The 20,600-nt window shown below is 45.6% G+C and overlaps 1 protein-coding gene across 8 annotated transcripts in view; it reads left to right on the top strand.

The window, feature by feature from the left end:
- Window positions 1–20,600, top strand: part of SYK (spleen associated tyrosine kinase) — a 78,678-nt gene that overhangs the window by 10,335 nt on the left and 47,743 nt on the right. For 2 of the 8 annotated variants that reach the window (XM_017528443.2, XM_017528446.2), the window contains exon 1: window positions 1,745–8,453. The exons of 4 other annotated variants lie outside the window; for them this stretch is intronic. The gene's annotated coding sequence lies outside the window, so the exon portion shown is untranslated. 2 more of the 8 variants (XM_017528440.2, XM_017528441.2) reach the window with 2 other exon arrangements.

The raw sequence follows: 20,600 nt of genomic DNA, 5'->3' as shown, positions 1-20,600 counted from the left end.
TAGGATTTTATGGCACACAAACACACCTTGAAAGGCTGACGGGGTTTTCACCAAATTGGGCTTTATTGATATGTTGGGTATAATGGCAGCTGTGTATAATGGTAGCTGTGTGTGCCTTTGACTGCAAAGACACTGGCAGGCCAGAGTGGCCCCTCCCCATTTGATGTGTGTGTGTGTGTGTGTGTGTGTGTGTGTGTGTGTGTATGTGTGAGATTGAGAGAGAGTTTGTGTTTTTCTGTTGCAAACACTCCTTTCCATGGGAACTTATATTCTCCTGAGCTCTGCCATTCTGCAGAATTTTCAGAGGAGGGTGGAAGAGTAAGAATGTCGGCGTGTTCTCAGCACACAAGTAAGACTTGCAGGAGGCGAAGACACATGAAATAATCCTCAGAGGAAGAATGTGGGCACTGGTCAGATAGGAAAACCCACCTGTACCATTTTCTACACAAGATGATTTGAATGGTTTTGGTCTTTAAGATTTTTTTTTAACATTATTCTTAGCCCACTGTGCTTGATTCTCTCAGACCATTTGTCATCTGCATGCTTCCTGTGAAATGTTTTTTTTTTCTCATGAGAAGGATGTAAGCAATTTCACTCCTGGTTGAGAGCTTGGGCCATGGTTTCTTTGTGTCTGTGGCTTGGCTTCTGGACCTCACTGACTGCAGCTGATGGTGACCTGAAGGGCTGCTCTTGTTGGTCATTAGGGGATGGGCTGCTGCTGCTCCCTCCCCACCACAGCTGCCTCCACCCACACTGTGCCATACTCGCCCAGGAGAGCCCCTGGACTCATCACCTGCCCCTGTGTTTATACTTTATAATAAAATCTCTAGAATTGTGGCTTTGACCTATAAATATCCAGTTCCAAGAAGTGGCTCCTAATCCCTCTCTGGGGACAGAGTGGTTGTTAGAGGCAGACCAGGCCCCAGGGTCTAGATTCCATCCTTCACTTGAAACTGCTGGCGGCTGGTACTACCCATCTCCAAAATAATGTTACAAATATATAACCCTTGGGTTGTGATCAAGCTCAGAGATGCTCTATGCAAAACACCAATCAGACTGGCTGGCAAAGAACAGGCCCATTGCCAAATGTTCAGGTTGAATGCAGTATGTCAGGACACATAGCTACTGGTTACCAGGGAATTGAAGAGAGGGTTCTTTTACAACCAAAAAGATTTTATGAGAGGGTCACAGAAACAGAGGGACTCTTGCCCAACAGTATCATAGACAAATAAGTTGTATCTAGATCCTAATCGTGTGTTTAGGGCCCTGTTGGGTTTAATAAGCAACACATGGGGATGCATTGTCCTCCGCTTTCACATCCCTAGTCACTAGACAAGGTCACTTCCCCTGGGTGGCATCTTATTCAAAAGCTCTAAAAGACTTCATTGCATGACTTTGGCCCTTGTGCTTTTAAAATGTCTAGTTGGAGAGTTTTGTATACCATGCCCTGGAGAGTTTTGTATATTCTGCTCCCAGCATGACACCCTCTTTGCATATTGTGGGTACTCTTTTTTTTTTTGAGCCGGAGTTTCGCTCTTGTTACCCAGACTGGAGTGCAATTGCGTGATCTCGGCTCACCGCAACCTCGGCCTCCTGGGTTCAGGCAATTCTCCTGCCTCAGCCTCCTGAGTAGCTGGGATTACAGGCACACGCCACCATGCCCAGCTAATTTTTGTATTTTTAGTAGAGACGGGGTTTCACCATGTTGACCAGGATGGTCTCGAGCTCTTGACCTCATGATCCACCCTCCTTGGCCTCCCAAAGTGCTGGAATTACAGGCTTGAGCCACCGTGCCCGGCCCTGTGGGTACTCTTAAAGTTATTTCTCATATTTTAATGTATAAGATATGACTCGGATATAGTCAGCTAGATAGTCAGAGAAAAATGTGTCACCCCCATCATAAAAAGAAAACCCAGAGCCTTCAAGTTTGGCCCAGGTAGAAGGAGTTTCGGAAAGGAAGATGTACCAGGATCACACGCTCTGATCCTAGGACCGTGTTTATAAGATGCAGCTCATCAGGTTGGGCTCTGTCATCCCTGCTGAGGATGTTCAGCACGGAGCCACTAGCCATGTGCGGCCATTGACTGTTCAATTTCGTAAAACCATTTAAAATAAATGTTAGATTTCATTTAAAATTCAGTTCTCAGTCACCCTGGCCATCTTTCAAGGGCCAGTTGCCACATGTGGGTGGTAGGTCTGTGTCAGACAGAGTAGAGCAGGTATTTCCATTGTTGCAGCAAGGTCAGCCGGACACCAAGCTGCTCTCAGGCCAACCCCTGAGGAGCCCAGGAAGGACATGGGCTTCCACCTTCCTCTCTCCTTTCCCAGCTCTCAGTGCCACGCCTTGTCTGAATGCACGGTAATTCTTGCCACTATTCCACGTGTTGATACCTGCAGCTCCCAATCTTCTTAAGAGGATCTGATCCTGGGAACTGATGAGGGCACCAGGAGTATCCTCTCCTTAAACATGAGACCATGAGTCTTGTCCATGGGGTTCTGGCCTGGCCCTTCATCCTCAAGGCTGTAACGTTCACCTACACAACACAACACACGTGCACACACACACACTATGATGTTACTGCTCAGTCACCAGGAACTGACGTGGTTTCCAGTTATTTTCTTGCAGAGTCCTCTAAACGGTCACACAGCCTGGGAGAAAGCTACAAAGTCACATATCCTTGGAATAAACACTCTTGATTCAGAATAGTTTCTGAAAGAACAAACCAGTTTTTTGTTCAAGAGGGTTTTGAGGGAAGGGAGAAAGCCTTTGTCCTGGTTTCTTTCTCTTCAGTTAAAAAAAATCCAACATAGTTTCATTGAAACTGTGATGGATTTGTCCATTTTGAAAAGAAGATGAGAAAGGGAACGTGTTTCTCATGAAGGCAAAACAAAAAAATAGAATGCCAAGCAACTGGTCCTGGTCTGTACTTTCAAGTCTAAGAAACAAGATGTTTGTTTCTGGGAATGCCTTCCATTTGCTCATTTTGTAAGTAATGAAGATGGGCTGAGAGGGGAGCATCCTGAAGCACCCCATTGGGCAGAGAAAGGGATCAAGTAGCGGCACCCCTGGGGACCCCTAGGCTGGGTCCTGCCACCGACCCCTGGGCTCCAGCCTTGCCTCACTCTGGGCGCTGGGGCAGAGATGTGTGGCTGGCCTGTCTCTGGAGTTCCTGTGCTGCTTAATTTGAGTAGAGATAAAACACCACAAGAGAAGTCGTTTTGAGGGGCTTGTGAATTATAGGACTTCCTTTCATGATTCAGCCTGACTCCAGGAAGTGCAGTCACGTGCTCCTCTCCTAGGGGAGCTTCCCCCCACAACCAGCACTCAGACTCCACTTACCACAAAAGGCACGATCAAGATTCTTCTTCCCGAATTATTGTCTTAACAAAATTGATATGTCTAAAAATGGAGTCAACATTTTCATTCACTGAAAATGTTTTCGTGAATGATGCCTTTCATATGACTTCTTTATAGACCCACATGAATCGGGGAATGTTGTGCTCCGCTCTGTGGGCCTATTTGGGAGCCTGGGCTGCTGCTCACTTCAGCAGTCAGCTCTGTTTGGATCAGTTTTGAACCCCAGAACCTTCCACATGGAGGTGATAATTCTAGATAATTCTAGAGCAGCTGCTTATCTATCATGGCTGTATACTAGGCTCTCTAGAGAGTGTTATAAGGAATACTGATGCCTGGGCCCATCCCCTAGAGATTCTGAGTGTTAGGGCTGGGAAAAGAGCACCCTGGGTCATCCTAACCTACAGCTGGGATGCAGAGCCACTGTTCTCAGCTGGAGCTTTTCCTTGTGGGTTTTTTTTTTTTTTTTTTTTTTTTTTTTTTTTTTTTTTTTTTTTTTTTTTTTGAATTGAGCTTACTAATTTTACTAATGGAAGCAGGAGCTTGTTCTGTTTAGCAGCCATGAGAACCACTAGGCAGCAGAGGCTGCCCTTAGCATCTGCTTCACTGGGCTGCACTGGGCTGGGCATTGGCAGTTTTAGGACACAACTAGATGGAGTGATTTTGAAGCAAGTGTTTAGAAGGCGGATAGCTGTGCTTCTGTTCTTCTGACTCTTGACAGAGACATCAGAATCTTCCATAGTCACTTTGGTCTAAGTCCTGAAATTGTTCACTGCCAGCCCTGAGCCCAGCCGGACTATGTGCCTCTGGTTGGACATGTTTGCCATCCTTGAGAACTGTGTGGATGTTATTCGTCTCTTTTCTGGCTTGATGTGTTTCCAAGGAGAAGGCTGAGGCCCAGTAATATTTAAAAAAATGTTGGGACAAAGTTAACCTTACATAATTATGGGGTACATATTTATGTAATATGTATTACTGTTGTGTCTATATGGTGGGAAGGATTGAATCAAGACAATTAACATACATGATTTTCATTTAATCCTCTCTATGTGCAGCTTTGTGCTCTTTGACTGTCTTCTCCTCATCCTCTCACTCCCTAGCCCCTGGTAACTACTATTTTGTTCTCTATTTCTATGAGTTCAGTTATTTTAGAGTGAGATAAATATGTGGTATTTGTTTTTCTGTGCTTGACTCATTTCACTTTACATAACTTTCTCCAGCTTCATATATGTTATCACAATAGGATTTCCTTCTTTTTCATGGCTGAATAGTATTCCATTGTGTGTGTGCCACATTTTCCTTAGCCGTTTCTCTCTTATGGACTCTTAGGTTGATTTTGTATTTTGGCTATTGTGAATACTGCTGCAGTGAACATGGGAATACAGATATCTTTTCAACATAAATTTGTAAACTTTCTAAAAATATTATGAGGTGTTTTTTTTGTAATTTTTTGTTTTCAGCTCATCAGCTATCATGAGTGTTAGTATATTTTTTGTGTGACTCAAGACAATTTATCTTCCGGTGTGGCCCAGGGAGGCCAAAAGATTACACATCCCCCCTCTAGAGGTTCCTGGATGAAGGTGCTCTTTTAACCCCTGGAGACAGGACTTTTTTTATTTCTGGAAATTTCATAACTTTAAACATGTTCCACTCCTTTATTTCAATTCTCTATTCCAGGGGCATTGATTTCGTGTATTTTAGATCTTCTCTGTCTTTCTAGTATTTTTCTGTTGAATTCCTGAAGTCTTTGTTAATTCCCATTTCATTTTTCTCAAGCTCCTCAGACCCTGTCCCCTGTGCTGCCTGCAGTGTTAATGCCCATTAACTTTTCCCTGCTTGATATAATAGCCATCACTTCTGGCCTTTTCCCCTGATCTCTGCCAGCTTATCATTGTTGTCTCTTCTTACCCCTTCCTCTCTTCTGAGCTGTAATTTTAACAAAGTGATTATTCTGTTAATTTCTTTGATTCCACATCTGTGAGCGTGGTCATGACTTCATCTGCCTTTTGGGACATTTTTCTAGTGAATACTGTTGTCATTTGTTTCTCCTGTTCTTTCTCTTCTTTAATTCTTTTAACATAATTATGCAGACCCAAGGTAGGATTCTCATCTTTGAAATAAATCATGGAGGGGCCTGGGATGTGTTCCAGTCTACCAGAATATTTCCTCCCTTCTCAATAATGTCGTGTGTGTGTGTGAAAGAGAGAGTGAAAGAGAGAGAATGAATTGGTTTAATACGTATTTCTCCCCAGTGAGTCTGCCAGCCATTCAGAGCCTCCTCTCTCCAACACTCCAAGAAATGGTTGGCTTTCCATTGCTGTGTAGATCCTTCCGCTCCACAGGCCTTGGCTGAAGTCTACAGCAGCCCGTCCCCACTAAGGTCTTCACGATCCCAGAGCGAACATAGCTGCGTTTGGCTCTGCTGTCGCGCATCGTTGCTCAGGATCAGGGGTGCCTGCTGGCTCCATCGTATTTCTCTTTTGGGTTCTCATTGCAGGGTCATTTCAGAGAGGAGGAGGCAGTGTCTCTGCCAACACTCAAGCAATCTGATATTTTGATATTTATCTTACAGAGGGAAATCTAGAGCATGTGGCATCGAACCCGATGCTTCCGCCAGCCTCTCTGACGGCCAACCAGGACATTTTGTTTGCTTCGATCCATTCGGCACATGGAGTTATGGGGCCCCTCCCAAGTGTCAGGGGTGGGGTGAGGTGGGGGGGCTGTCGCGGCAGCCGGGATGCTTCCCTGCACTTGAACTGTTTACATTTACAGTCAGATCGTAAAAAAGCATGGGAGCCGCCTGGGTCATGCATAATCTCATTTATTCGTGACAGCAACCATAGGTTGTTTCCAGCTACACCCTTTTATGGATGAGAAAGTGGAGAGTAATGTGCTCAAGGCTGGCTAGCTCGTGAGCAGGAGGCCGGGCTCAGGCCCTTCTGCTGCCCCTTATTTAGGCTGCATGGCCTTGTCTACCCTGCAGGAATTATGCTGACTCAGCTGTGCAGCTTGCCTGCAGCAAATATCAACCCTCTAATAGTAAATCAGGCAGAGTTTTCTCATGCCATCAGCTGATTTTTGGCATATGTAAATAAAACTTATGTTTTTGAGAGTAGCAGGAAACACTTTGTTAGAAAACCAAATGAATACAGGGAGATATGGCTACCAGGAGCTGAGACTGATATTATAATTTTCTAAGTATTAGTATCTCTGTATTGATTTTTACAGTAATTTGTACTTTTCCATCCAGCTTGTGACCACTGAGGCCCTTTGTGAATATCTTAGAAGTCACTCAAAATAAAGAATGAATCTGAGTCACACACAGCAGTCTTACGTGAGATAATACATGGTCGATCCTCAGTATTCGTGGCTTCTGAATTTGAGAATTTGACTCCTCACAGCCATTTATCTGTAATCCCCAAATCAACAACCATGATGCTTTCGTGGCCATTTGAGGTCCTACACACAGTGTATTCGTTTGTTTTCACTCTGCTGATAAAAACTAAAGAGGTTTAGTTGGACTTACAGCTCCATGTGGCCGGGGAGGCCACAGAATCATGGAGGGAGGTGAAAGGCACTTCTTACATGGCAGCAGCTTCTTGTTCCCAGCTCCAGGGAACAAGAAGCATCTCCAGGTTAGGCAGGAAAGCCCCAAGCTTTGCATTTGGACTATGAGTGCCTTTTCACCACCACCTGAAGATGGTAGCTAAGAGAAGAGGCGGGCTTCAGATGTTGGCTCCACCACTTACTGTGTGTTCCTCAGCAAGCCAGTTGACCCTCCCGAGCCACAATGGCCAGCTCTTTAAATTGAGGATAACAGTAGTATCCATCACTAGGGATGCTTTCCAATCAGTTGATACCCTGTGAGTCAAGTGCTCACCGAAGAGCTGTTTTGCATTGTCCTCATCACCTTCATCACCATGGTTATTCTGGCCAGCACTAGAGACATGCTCCCAACCTCCTTGTGGCTCAAGTTCATCTTCTATAAAATGAGAAGCTGTTTTTCACAAAGCTGTCCTTTTCACAAGTTTGGGGTGCAGGTGCAGATTGTCTGCGGTTGCTTTTCTGAACACTTCCCTCACCCTCGTGAGACTCCTAATCCCACCCCAGTAAACTCATCAACATGATTCCTTCCAGCTCCCATGGCTCTGGAGAGGATTCCTTTTTATCTTGCATTTCTAGTGATGTTTTATGGCCTTTTGTGAAGTGGACCCTGGCTGAGCTTCTGGCTCTTTTTGAGTGTGGGGAATATCACAGACTGCAGTGGGAAATTCAAAAGCTGCTTGCTTCACAGGGCATGGGAATGTTAGTAGATGCTTGAAACGTACCCTGAGGTAGCTGGTCAGAGGCGCTCTGTAAAGCTGCATCTGTTGCTAGCATCATGAGCAGCTCTCTGCCCAGGAGGCCTGGGAACAGGGACAGAGAGTGCCAGCATCTTCCTCTGCCCTATACATTGGCCTTTCTGCCATCAAGACCATCTCTGCTTGACTTTTTCAGTCTCCTGTCTGGGAATTAGCATCTTGAGGTCTCCGTTAAGATCTTTTCAAGGACACCCTTCCTATTTGGTTCAATCTTCTGGTTGAATTTGATACATGTTATGCTGTAGGACTTTTTAAAAAACATAAAATAATCAGGAAAATGTTGCTATACCCATCCTAGCAATTCAAGGCCAAGTTCATTTTGATAAAAACGCTTGGGAAAGGGCATTTCCAGGCTGGCCAAGCACTAAATGGCCCAGCCGTGTCCACTGATTCACTCTTAAACTGGTGTGTATTCTGGAGGGATCTATGTCTCAGAGCATTACTTCATTTTGAATGTGCAATTAAAAGAGGCCCCATGCTTCTGGGGACGTCACACTTCTGCTTTCTGGTTTGTTTTGCATGGTGACACTTTGAGGAAAAGCCCACTTCCCTAATTGTAGGCATCGTCCAGCAGCAGGAAGCACTCTGGCTTGTTGATACCTGTCTTGTGCATTCTCTGTTTCAGCTGTCTTCCTTTTGAAATACTCCTCTCAGATTTGTGTGCTTCATCCCTTCCCACATTCTATACCCCCCAGCGCCTGGGATTCCAGACCTGCATTTGAATCCAGGAAAGGGAGGTAGGTCAAATCTGTGGGAATGAAGCATATTTAGAAATCCTAACCTCAGGCTCTGTGCATCTGTGGGTATCTGTAGGAAAGATACTTTGGTTTCATGCCTGTGCCTGCCTTTCCTCACCCCTGCCACCAGCATTTTCCCACGGAGCACATGTCTGTCTTGAGCTGCAGGGTTTAGCGGTTTGCCATCTTGTCTTGCCTGCAGTTGTGATGCAGCTAAACCATTCTTCTTTCCTTCCTATAGCCTTGACCACTTTTAAGCATTGGGTGTATTTATGTCTCAGGTTTATGAAAGACAATTATAAAATATCAGGAGATCATCATAAGCTTCTGTAATATCTTGCAGTCCTGAGTCACCCACAATTATTTTTTAACTGGCTGGGAAAAAGGAATGCTGGTGATTTTTTAAATAGACATTCAGTAAAACTCTAGATATTTCCTAATCCAAATTCACTGTGTCCTTTTTGCTTAAGTCAGGTATTTTGGTTTCTCTAGCAGATGCAGGGTCCCCATAAAGGTTATGCTGGTGAGGTAGTGATAGAAAAGTAAAACAGAGCCTGAAAGCTGGAAACTTCAGCAAAGCACGAAGACACAGATGAGCGATGTCACGTCTGCTGGCTGTTGTCATTGCTGTCTGCTGTGACCTCACCTCTCTGTGTTGAGAGTTAACATTTATGTTGACACCAAAGTATAATATCTGTTACCTGTGTTAATTATGGCAAAGAGGGCATAGAAAAGAGATTTCTGAGTGTCTCCTGTGGAGCTTGAAAATTTATATGTGTTGGTTGAGATAGATCAGCCTTTACTTGAATAGGAAAGGGTCTTGGGATGGGTGCCAGGGCAGGATCGAGGAAAGCCTGTGACCGTGCTGCACTTATCGTCCCTGTGTGATTTGCCTAGATAAAAACAAGGCAGTAAGATCTATCGGGCATTTTCAATGGGAGTTCTTTTGTCTAGCATCTTGTTGGTTGTTTATATTTTTCCCCAGACAAGACTGAATGAGGAGGTGGCCCTGGGACATGGTAGATGGTGCGGTTCACTGGGGAGATGTCATTGGCCCCACTCAGGGTCAATATGGTCCCAGACTGCTGGCTGCAACCCCACCCTGTCCTCTTCTGCTCAAGAGAACATGCAAGGGACATTGCTAAGTGGCGACCTTGGTTGTAACCCAGTGTTCAGTTAATTATTCACAAAGGCTGGCTCTTTTTAATTACCAATTGTGCATCCCTTCCCCCTCCTCTGTGCACATCTGTGTGATGAGGCATATACTTCTTCCTGGTGGAGAAGAACAGCAGAGATGTCTCCCAGGTGAAGCCTACAGCCCGCCCAGTCACCAGCACAGCACAGTGACTTGACTGTCTTCCCTGGCTCCCTTCCCCATCCATGGCAAGTGGCAGCCCAGTTCTGGCCCACCTCCTGACTGCTTCTCTCCCTGATCCTGGAGGTGAATGTGGTCAACTTGTTTCCCTCTCACACTGTAGCACTTGAACAGGGCAATACTGGATTATAGCAGAGGTTCTCAGACATTAGAGTGCTTAAAAATCACCTGGGAGGCTGTTTGAAATGTACACTTCTTGTCTGTATGCCCTGTTTGCTGGATCTGATGTGGGCCCAGGACCCTGTTTTCCAGAAGGGAGTCTGAGGTTGGGGCAGCCTGAAGACCACATGTAGGAAGAACTGGACATGTGGGCTTTCATGAGCCAGAGTTCTGCCAAGAACTAGAATCTGCAGGTGGCTTTGGCCAGTCCCACTTAGAGGCAAGAAGAGGTGTGGATGGTAGAGAACCTGGAAATCACATAGTCCCCAGGATGAAAGTGGGACTCTTGGACCAGATCCTTGTTCTCTTCCTTTTGTGAGCCATTTCTACCTACCTGTTTTCAGGGTCGCAGGAGGTTCACTTTTCTCTCACATGGCACCTAACATAATGACTTGCACATGATAGATGCTCAACAAGCATATTGAATGAATCAGTCATTTAGATTGTAAATTAAATGCACCAGATGGGCTGGCTGTTTATTTATAACTAACCATGTTGAGAGTTAACATTTATGTTGACACCAAAGCATAATATCTGTTATCTGTGTTACTTATGGCAAAGAGGGCATAGAAAAGAGATTTCTGAGTGTCTCTTGCGGAGCTTGAAAATTTCTACGTTATGGTTGAGATAGATCAGCCTTTGCTTGATGCATTTTCAAGTCTTTTAAGTTCTGAAGGCACAGCAAGAGAATTTGGTGTTGAAGGTTTGGGTTTGGATAATGTTTTCAAGTATTTCAATATACCTCTATTTCTAAACATTAGTAAAAATCATGCCTCATGCCTGCCATCCTTAGCTTCATTTTTTTGTTTCTGAAATGTGTATCTCTGTATACTAAGAAGTCTCCTATGCTTCCTGCAAATGTAGGAAAGTCAACTGCTCAGCAGAATGTGCACAGTGTAAGGCTGTGCCTTGGGGATCAGGCGTCGTGTGCAGTGTGATGCACAGGCAGGCTTCAGGGAGGCTTGGGGACAGGCCTCAGGATGGTGTCCTGGAGGGCAGGTGACACCTGCTAATGAAGCCAGTGGAGTGGATGCGAGGCCACCTCAGACCCTGAAGCTGGGCCTGTTCCTCAATGCTGAGGCCACAGGTCTGTGTCCACATGTTTTCTTTTGCACTATGGGATCCTGCCACACAAGGCAGTGCCCTCAGCCCTTTGCAGACAAGTCAAACACGGTTGTCTGCAGAGTTTGGTGCTGGGTAGGGTGGTCCCACCATATCGCCCCTTCCTTGGTCATTTCTCTGTAACTAATCAGCCAGTCCCTGACCAGCCCAGCAAGATCGATTTTTCCCTCTGGATAGGCTCATTCCTCTTTCTTATGAAAATTAATCTAACCCACAGATGAAGTTTCCTTTAACCCAAGTTTTTACACTTAATTTTCTCAGCTTCAAGCTTCAGAGGAAATTCCCAGGCGCATCTTGACATGGCTGCTTTGCATTGAGGGGGCTGTGTGGTTTGAGTGTGATGAGCCTGGATATCCTTCTGCGTGGTGCTGATTTTGTTCCCTTAAATGGTATGGGTTTGGCAGCAATGTTTCCAGGTGTCTTTTCCCAGAGAACCGCTTATCTCCCCGACTGTCACCTCAGTCTGCATGATAGGAGGGCTCTGATGGCCCAGGGATGTGAAAGTGAACCACCTTCAATTGCCAAGCACTGCTGGAACTGTGCACTACAGGAAGTTGAGGGGGCTGGGGTAGGGAGCAGCACCTGCAGGAGCCATGCTTCAGTGGGTCTTAAGAAAAGCAGAAGCTGGAATCTCAGGGCTGAGGCCCCTTGATAACTAGGACAGATCGGGTAATAAAAAGGGGTACAGAGACATAGGCTACCTCTTCTGGTTCCATGCCAAGCTAGAAAATGAACACAGATTTATGAGATAAGGGTAATATATTTAAGAACACAGTCTTACATAGAAAAAACTATTTTCCCAAAACGTCCAAGACAAATTTATATATCTTTATGGATGAGGTTGGGTCTTTTCAGGGAAGATCGGGGAGATGGAAGGGAAATTACCTATCATCAGTACTCATTATTCATGGATTCCATATTTCCGCATTCACCTACTTATTTAAATTTATTTGCAACCCCAAAATCAATATTCACAGCACTTTTGTAGTCATTTGTGACATGCCCAAATCAGTGACAAATTTGAGTCACCCAACACAGATGCTGAGGTTGCATAGTGACACTCTGCTTTCTTGTTTTGGCTCCTATAAACACATTTTCTTTTGTCATGGCCCATTTAGTCCATGCTTTTTGCGTTTTTGTGCTTTTTGGGGGGTGATTTTGCTATTTAAAATAGCCCCAGGCTCAGTGCTAACATACTTATTGTCTGGTGTCTCTAAGTGCAAGAAGGCTGTGACGTGCTTTACAGAGAAAATATGTATGTTAAGGAAGCTACTTTCTGGCATGAGTTACTGTGCTGTTGACCATGAGTTCAAGGTTAATGAATCAACAATATATATGAAGTAAATATCTTTAAATAGAAATACACATAAAACAAGGTTCTGTATTGACTGATTTCACAAAAATGTTGTAACCAGAGGATCACAAGAACCTAACCCCATATTTCCCTAGGAGCAACTGTTCAGGATTTGCAAATTCAATTTTCATGGTAACTTTATAGAGCATAACTACTGTGAATAACAAGAAGCAACTGTATTTTGTTTCATACGTAAGATGGAAAGAGAATAGAGCCAGAAGTAGTGATATTGATGAGATTAAGAGAGGGCAAAGAAGAGAAAGAAATGACACTATGAAGATTTATGAGTTAAAATGTTATTAGTGACAATAAATTAACCTGAACTTTGGCATCAGCCTTTGATCCTGGTTCCCATAATCTGTAAGTGTGAGGTCCAGATACTGTGGCCTCTAACCATTTTCTACAGGTAAACGTGGACATGAAGGAAGATAGGTTGAGGCAGGCAACTTCCGGGAGCATACCCTGGGCTCAGCTCCTTCCTTCCTAACCTCTATTCTACCTCCACTTACCTCTTCAATGCCAGAAAGTCTTCTTCTGACTCTGTGGGAGCCCAGCTTCTAACACTTAGCTCATTCACTCACCAGCCTTTGCTGTCAACAGTTCATTCACATATTCATTTAAATATCTATTAAGCACTGTTTCTTCTCTCGCCCAACTCCATTGCACATGCTGTATTAATTATCTGTTGCTACATAACAGATCATTCTAAACTTAGTGGCCTAAAACAATAATCACTTATTATTGCTCATAATTTCTGCAGGCCAAGCATTTCGGGCCCTCTGTAGGGTTGCAGTCAGGTGTGGGCCAGGGCTGCAGTCTCATCTGAAGGCTTGACAGAGGATGGAGGATCCTCTTCCAAGGTGACTGCTTGTACGGCTGGTCACTGAGTGCCAGCTATTAGCTAGGGGCCTCAGTTCATTACCAGACGAGCCTCCCCAAAGAGTTGCTTGAGCATCTTTCCAACAAAGCATCTGCTTTTTCCAGAGTGAGCAATCCAAGCCCTGAGGAAAAGTGTTAAGGGCTTTCATGAGCTAGCCTCAGAGACCCCACATTGTCACTTTGCAGTCAGCCACTCTGTGTTCAAGGGGTGGGAGTACCAGGAAGTGAGGATTGTTTGGCACCATCTTGGAGGCTGCCTGCCATGTATACATTTTAACTCTCCAACAAAATTTGAAGGCTGAAGACCCATACTTAAAGTGGCCTTGTTCTAGGTGGTATGGAAGAAAATTGTAAACATACTTACACTAATGCGGTGTCTATTCTAGTGGGTTTGGGGAACATAGACTAGGAAAAAGAAAAAGAACTAAAACTCCAAGATGGACAGGGAGCTGGGTGGGTTAGTGTTAGGTGGGCCTGTAGAACTCAGCCCCTCTTCATCATGTTGGCATTCATGCTGGCTGTTCCTCTGTAGGAGATGAATTTTTCCTCTGCCAGAGGGATGGTCTCTGGACAGCTTGTTTCTCTGCTTGCCCGGGTGTGAGCATCTGTGCCTAATCTTCCCATCAGACTGCCCCTAGAAATATGACTTCTTACTTAGCTCAGAGGGTATCTGAAACATTGTGCTTATGGTGGCAAGCATGGATCTATTGCTCTCCATCTGTAAAGTTGCTGCCTGATGAGGTAGAACTATGTAAATGATACTTTCCCAACTAAACGCATTTTAAAGGGCAAAGGTTGTACAGTCAGCCTTAGTCCTGACATAGGGGAAATGGACCATGGAAGTCTGGTTGGAAGAGAAGATTGAAACATGCCAGTAAGTGCAAAAGGATACAGTACAATTCAAATAAAACATATGGAAGACGTGAGGATGCTGGTGGGATATGACAGGCTCATCCATTTCTGTGGGCTCCAGGAGGGTGGCTGGCAGGGCTCCTTGGGTGTGGGGCAGAAAGAATCAAAGCCTGTAGAATAAACCTGGCTCCTTTCTAGACTGAATTCTTCACGTTGTGTCATATGCAAGGTAAAGACTGACTGGGACTAGAGAGGATTTTGAGGTAAGGAAGCATTGTCTTTGGTTCAGTCTAAGCCTCCATTGACTTTCTCTACCATCTTCAGGTGGGGGTGGGCATGTCTGTCTGTCCCCCGACCTCATGCACACACATGTACACACACACACATGCCTTCTTTTGACATGTGGGGCTGCCCATGCTTTTCTCTTTTCTCTTCTTCATCTCACCATGACTTAATCCTTCTCTGTTCTATTCAAAGTTCCCACTTGAGAGGGTCCAGTTGCCCTGGCAACCCCTTCACACTCCCCATTCATGACTGCAATTAATTACAGTGGCTTTGGTGTACTGTCATCCCCTTTTACTGGTGAGGAACTCTGGTGCTGTGGTGCCCAGGTCACAGGGAGCTGGGACGGGTCACCAGCATTCTTGATTCTTACCTCCGCACCCCTGGCTTTGCTGCTCTCTGGGCCAGTAGAACCACCTCTATGGGGTTCCATTCCTTTCCAGCCCTCCTTGCTCTTTGTTCTTGGTGATGATGTTAACAAATTATATAGGGGAATATTTGCTTATCTAATTTATTGGTAAAAAGGCTAGAACAAGCTTACCCAACCTGTGGCCCAAAGGCCACATGTGGTCCAGGACAGCTATGAAGGTGGCCCAACTAACGTTTGTAAGCTTTTTAAAAACGTTATCAGATTCCTTTCCTTTCTTTTTTGTAGTTCATCAGCTATTGTTAGTATATTTTGTATGTGACCCAAGACAATTTTTCTTTTTTCAGTGTGGCCCAGGGAGGCCAAAAGATTGGACACCCCTGGGCTAGGGCAATAGAAGGGGCACATCAGATTTGTGTCCACAACAGCTGACACAGTGGTTTTCAGTCAGGGGTAAGTTACCCTTAGGGTAACTTAGACTTGTCAATATCTGGAGATGGTGTTTGGCTGTCATGAATCGGGAATGGGGTGCCATTGGCATCTAGTGGGGAGAGGCTAGGGGTGCTACTAAACAACCTGAACTGGACAAGACAGCCCTGACCCTACACACATGACAGAGGAGAATCCAGCGCAAATGTCAGGAGTGCCAAGGTTGAGTAACCCTGAGCTAATGTGATGAATGGTGCCAGATGGAAAGTGGTGAAACCATCATAAGGAGGGGGTGCAGCGTAAAGGCAGCTGTCTTAATTTGCCAATTGAGGGTGGGGGATGTGTTCTGACCACATGCTTTTGAAAAGGGAAGTTGTTCATTCTTCAGAAGCCCAGCGGGGATGCTGGATGGCTGGGGCACCACTGGGGCTGGTGCACTTTTAAGAGGGGCCTGGACGATGTGAAATTGTTTGGACAAAATGACCAGGACAGTGAGAGGTCTTGAAATAATGTCAAGCCAGGAGGAATGCATTGCCTTGGAGTGACTTCCAAGAGCAAGCATTTGCAGGTTGTTTTGGGGAAGCAGAACTGGCTGTGTTCTGTTTGTCCCGCGGGCAGATGGAAGATGGAGGATGAAGGAGAGATGGGGAAGGGGAGATGGGGAATCAGATAAGAAAGTGTTTTGTAACAGAAGCATCAGGCACACAGTGGAGTCAGTTCCCTTCCCTTAAGAGGCCAGGAGCTCATGTGGGGACCAAGCTCCATCTGATGCAGCTGCAGGGCTGGGGCATCTAGAAGTTTAGTTTCTGGGGCTCTCTGACTCTGACCCTGTGAGTCTCCATCTGGACACACAGCAATTGCATGTTTAGCATTTTTATAACAAAAGCAGCATACAGTTGACCCTTGAACATTATAGCTTTGAACCGTGTGGGTTCACTTATATGCGGATTTTTTTTCAGCAAACATATTGGAAAAATGTTTGAAGGTTTTTGACAATTTTTAAAAACTTGCAGATGAACTGCACAGCTCGGAAACACAAAAAATGTTAAGAACAAGTTAAGTATATCATGAATGCACAAAATACATGCAGTCTATTTTTTCATTTACTACGATAAAGTATACACAAATCTATTATTAAAATTAAAATTTATTAAAACGTACACAAACACTTATAGACCACATATGGTGCCATTCACAGTCAAGGGAAATGTAAATAGATATAAAGATGCAGCATTAAATCATAACTGCATAAAAAATGAACTGCGGTACCCACTGTGCTACTGTGATAATTTCATAGCCACTTCCTATTGCTATTGTGATGCGCTCAAGAGTTGCAAGTACCTGCCTAAATTACTGTGTGGTGCTCATCATCTCTGCATGAGCAGTTCATCTCTCAGGTAAATTGCATATTGCAGTAAAAAGTGATCTTTAATAAGTGATCTCTTGTGGTTCTCAAGTATTTTTCATGTTTAGTGTCATACCGTACAGCTTGAATGACACCATGGGTTTCATATGAAGGGTCACAGTGAGGCTGGAAGTGCTCCCAAGGAGTCATGACATTATAAGAAGAAGCTGAATTGTGTGATGAGAATTGTAGATGGATATCTGTAGCCATGGTTGCCTGACATTTCAGATGGATGAGTCATCTTATAAACAGATGACAATAAATTTATGGTATTGATAAATCCAGTACAGTATTATAAATATTTATTCAATTCCTTATTATTTTCTTAATGACATTTTTTTCTCTAGCTTACTTTACTATAAGAATATAGTATATGATACATATAACATGCAAAATCAATTATTTATGTTGGGGTAAGCCTTCTGGTAAATAGTAGATTATTAATTGTTTTGAGGGAGTCAAAAGTTATATATGGATTTTTATCACATGTAGGGGGTCAGTGTCCCCACATTATTCAAGGGTCAACTGTATATTCCTTGTGGAAACCCTAAAACGCAGAGAGCAACATGTTTCCATTGAGCAGGATTTTTGCCAGCCTCTGGTTAAATCCTGAAGCATGACATGAGCAAGGCAGTAAAATCTCCAGACCTTTGGAGTTCACATTTTAGGGCAAGGGCAGGTTCGTGTTGAAGCTATGAAGGTAAGAGATGCTTTTGAGGGGTTAACTATGGGTGGGAGTGACCGAGGTAGGTGGAAGCAGCACCTGAGATTGGGTCATCATGATGCAGCTCTGCGAGGGGGACATTTTGCTGAGTACAGGCCTGAGAAGGAAGAAGGAGGCAGGAGAGGCCTCGACCTGGAGGCGAAAACACAGTGTGGTGGAGATCGTGAGCAAGGTGAGGCTGCAGCGCTCCTGGTCGAGGAGAACCTTGTGGGCCAGGGAGGAAGGTTTGTAATGTGATGTGGATGGAGAGGCTCCTTGTGAGCGTCATCCACCTTCGGGGTAGGGAATGGTCAGCAAGGAAAAGAAGGACCAGGCGAGATTTCCATCACCTGAGAGATGGTGGTGGCTTCCATCAGGACAGCATCAGCGGCTGTGGGGAGACACAACGGCTTGGGAATATATTTCAAAGAAAAGCTGCTGAGAGGACCCTGGAGAGCAGCTCATCTAACCTGATTTGCGGTTCTTTATCCCTGTGGCTTCGTCAGATATATGCAGCTCCTACACAAGCTCATGGTCTCCCTGCATCAGTGTGAGTGGCTGATGCTTCTGGTAGAAAATACGCTCCTTTCTGACTCAGTGAGAGAGAAGACTCCTGAAAGCCTCTAGGGTTTCATCCTCAGCAACTGCAGTGCTCTGTGTCATTTCCTCAATTAGTGGATCGAGGGAGGAATAGGTTTGCTGAGGGACTGGTATGAGGAGTCAACAGCCTCATCTGGTGTACGTGGAGGTCAAGTTGTCTGTTACACATCCAAGCGGGGACATAAGCAGACGTGCAGATCAGGAGCTCAGTGGAGAGAAGTAAAATACCTGTTAACCAACAGATATTTTTGATGACTTTTCCTGCACCAGGAGCTGTTCCAGGCATGGTGATTTGGCAGTGAACAAGGTCATCTCATTCTTGCCTCCTAGAGCTGGCCCTCTGGTGGGAAGAGTAAGACAACACTCAAATTCAGTACCGAATCATGATTTAAAGGGCTTCTGCCTTGTGGAGATGTGCTGTGGAGAAAAAATAGGCTTGGAAGGGAGGTATGCAGCCTAGGACATTGCAAAAGTTCATTTCATGGGAAAAAACACTTCCTACTACTAAGTGGACATTTATCTTGTGTCACCAACAGGTCTCAAAAGAGCAAGGGATTTTCAGTGCTTTGAGGAGCTCACCTGACACCTGAAGACCCTCCTTGCTGAAACGCGACCTGCACAGGTGTGCACTGAGGTGCCAGACCCAGCAGGCTGAGGGGCACAGGTGGAGTTCAGGAGGAGCTGAGGGCCCTAGTTTGTTTCTCATTTTGGTGCTTTGGATTGAAGTAGTTTCACACGTGGAAAAAAATAACTGGAATGTTGAATTAACAAAAACTAGGGGGCAAGTTCTAAACACTATTGAGATGAAAATGGTCCCAGAGAATGCTAAAGAGAATCTGAGCCATGGGCTCTCCTTGTAGTCAGAGTGAAGTGTCGTGAGCTGCAGAAGCAGCAGGTGGAAAGGCCGAGTCTGTGTGTGCCGGAGAAATGCATACAGGTGAAAGTCACCGGCTCCGTCCCTGTTGCAGGTGGTGGGGGCGGCAGAGATGTCTCAGCTGTGGCTGAGACAATGGCTGAGGGAAAAGCGAGACTCTCTGGATTTTCCATACTGAGTGAGTGCTGATATCTGAAAAGTAAAGCTGAGATCAGCAGCCTGGGCCACCGTGGGCAGTGGCTGGAGATGGCCATCTCCTGCCAAGGTGGCCTGTGAAAGAGGAGGTGGGAGACCAGAACAAGGCCCCGGGGCAGTGCCGGTGGGTGCCTGTCCCAGGAAGGTATGCACAGCGGCAGACATTGTTTATTTCCCCAATTACATAGCCCAAAAATGTCGCATAAGCTGTCCTTGCAGTGAACCACTGATTCTGCCCAAACCGTCACCCACAGCCAGGTCAGCTCCAGCACAGGAAGTCACATGGCCAGAAAAGGGCCATCAGCCACATCAGTGCTGACACTGAGTGCAGCGCATTCTTCTGCCACCTACTTGGGAATGTCTCTGCAATGCACCATCGAAGCCACACAGGGTGTCCCCGGCATGTGGCTGGAGGCTGCTGCAGGTCTGCAGATGCTCCCCGAGACCTGGCCACGGCTTCCTTTCCTGGCCTATCTCGCTTCCTTTCCATTCACATCAACATGGGATTCATGCCTAAGTGCCAGCAGCCATGAGATTATTAGTGACAAGCCAATGAATTTTAAAAATAGTAGCTATGTTAAGATTTATATAAATTAAAAAGCATTTGCTCACATTTTATTTAAAATTTTGTTCCTACAAAATTACTAGCTCAGTTGGAGCTGATGGTGCAGTCTGCTATTCTGCAACTACATAGAAAGTAACCTGGGCCCTGCAGAGGGGACACGAGCATCAGGGCCAGGTACGTAGCGAGAGGGGTGTTTGAGCTGGATCTGCAGGGATGACAGAGGTGGCTGAGGGGAAGAGCTTCGTTCCCCAGTGGAAAGCATGTGTAGTGACGATGGGAAGGGCCAGCCACAGCATCCCAGTGCAGTCCAGTGTGGTCTGTGGACTGGGCATGTTGGAAGAGGCAGGGAGGGCTGAGGTGTGCTTTGAGGGAGGACTGGGCAGCTGGAGAGGGAGGTGTTAGGAAGCAGGAGGCAGAAGGCGAGGGGTGAAGGGCAACAGTGGAAGGGACAGGGTTAGCCCAGGCAGGGGTCATGGATATAGGCAGTAAGAAGCATGCACCAAGGACACTTGGAAGACAAACCTCAGAGAATGCAAGGCCTGCAGAGGACCCCTGTGTTCCTGGCTGGGGCACCACCTGGGCAGGGAAGGCAGAGAAGATAGAAAGCCTAGTCTCAGATGGTGTCAGAGCCCAGCATCCACATTGTCGGGGCTGCAGGAACAGCAGTTCCCCAGGCCCTGGGTGTATCAGAGCCCCCAGGCCATGTGGAAGTCTGAGATGTGCTGGGCTGCAGCGAAACATTGGAAATGAGGTTGTAGGCCTGAGAAGACCCACTGCAGGAAAAGGGTGGAATGGGGGAAAGGCAGGCTGAGGGCCGTGGCTGACCTGCAACCAAAGCACTGTAGAAAGTTTAGCCCGAGGGGAAAGCAGTTGGAAGAGAAGTGTTTCTTCCAAGAGACTCACAGAGCACTGTGTTTCCAGAGATGTCTTTTTGTTACCAGCACTCTTAGACTCAAAAGTAAATGTGGACATACTTTTAAAAACAA

Source organism: Cebus imitator, unplaced genomic scaffold (genome assembly GCF_001604975.1).
Source record: "Cebus imitator isolate Cc_AM_T3 unplaced genomic scaffold, Cebus_imitator-1.0 Scaffold53, whole genome shotgun sequence".
Classification (NCBI taxonomy): Eukaryota; Metazoa; Chordata; class Mammalia; order Primates; family Cebidae; genus Cebus; species Cebus imitator.
Note: the sequence above shows the minus strand (reverse complement) of the source record. Positions and strands in the feature narration are given on the sequence as shown.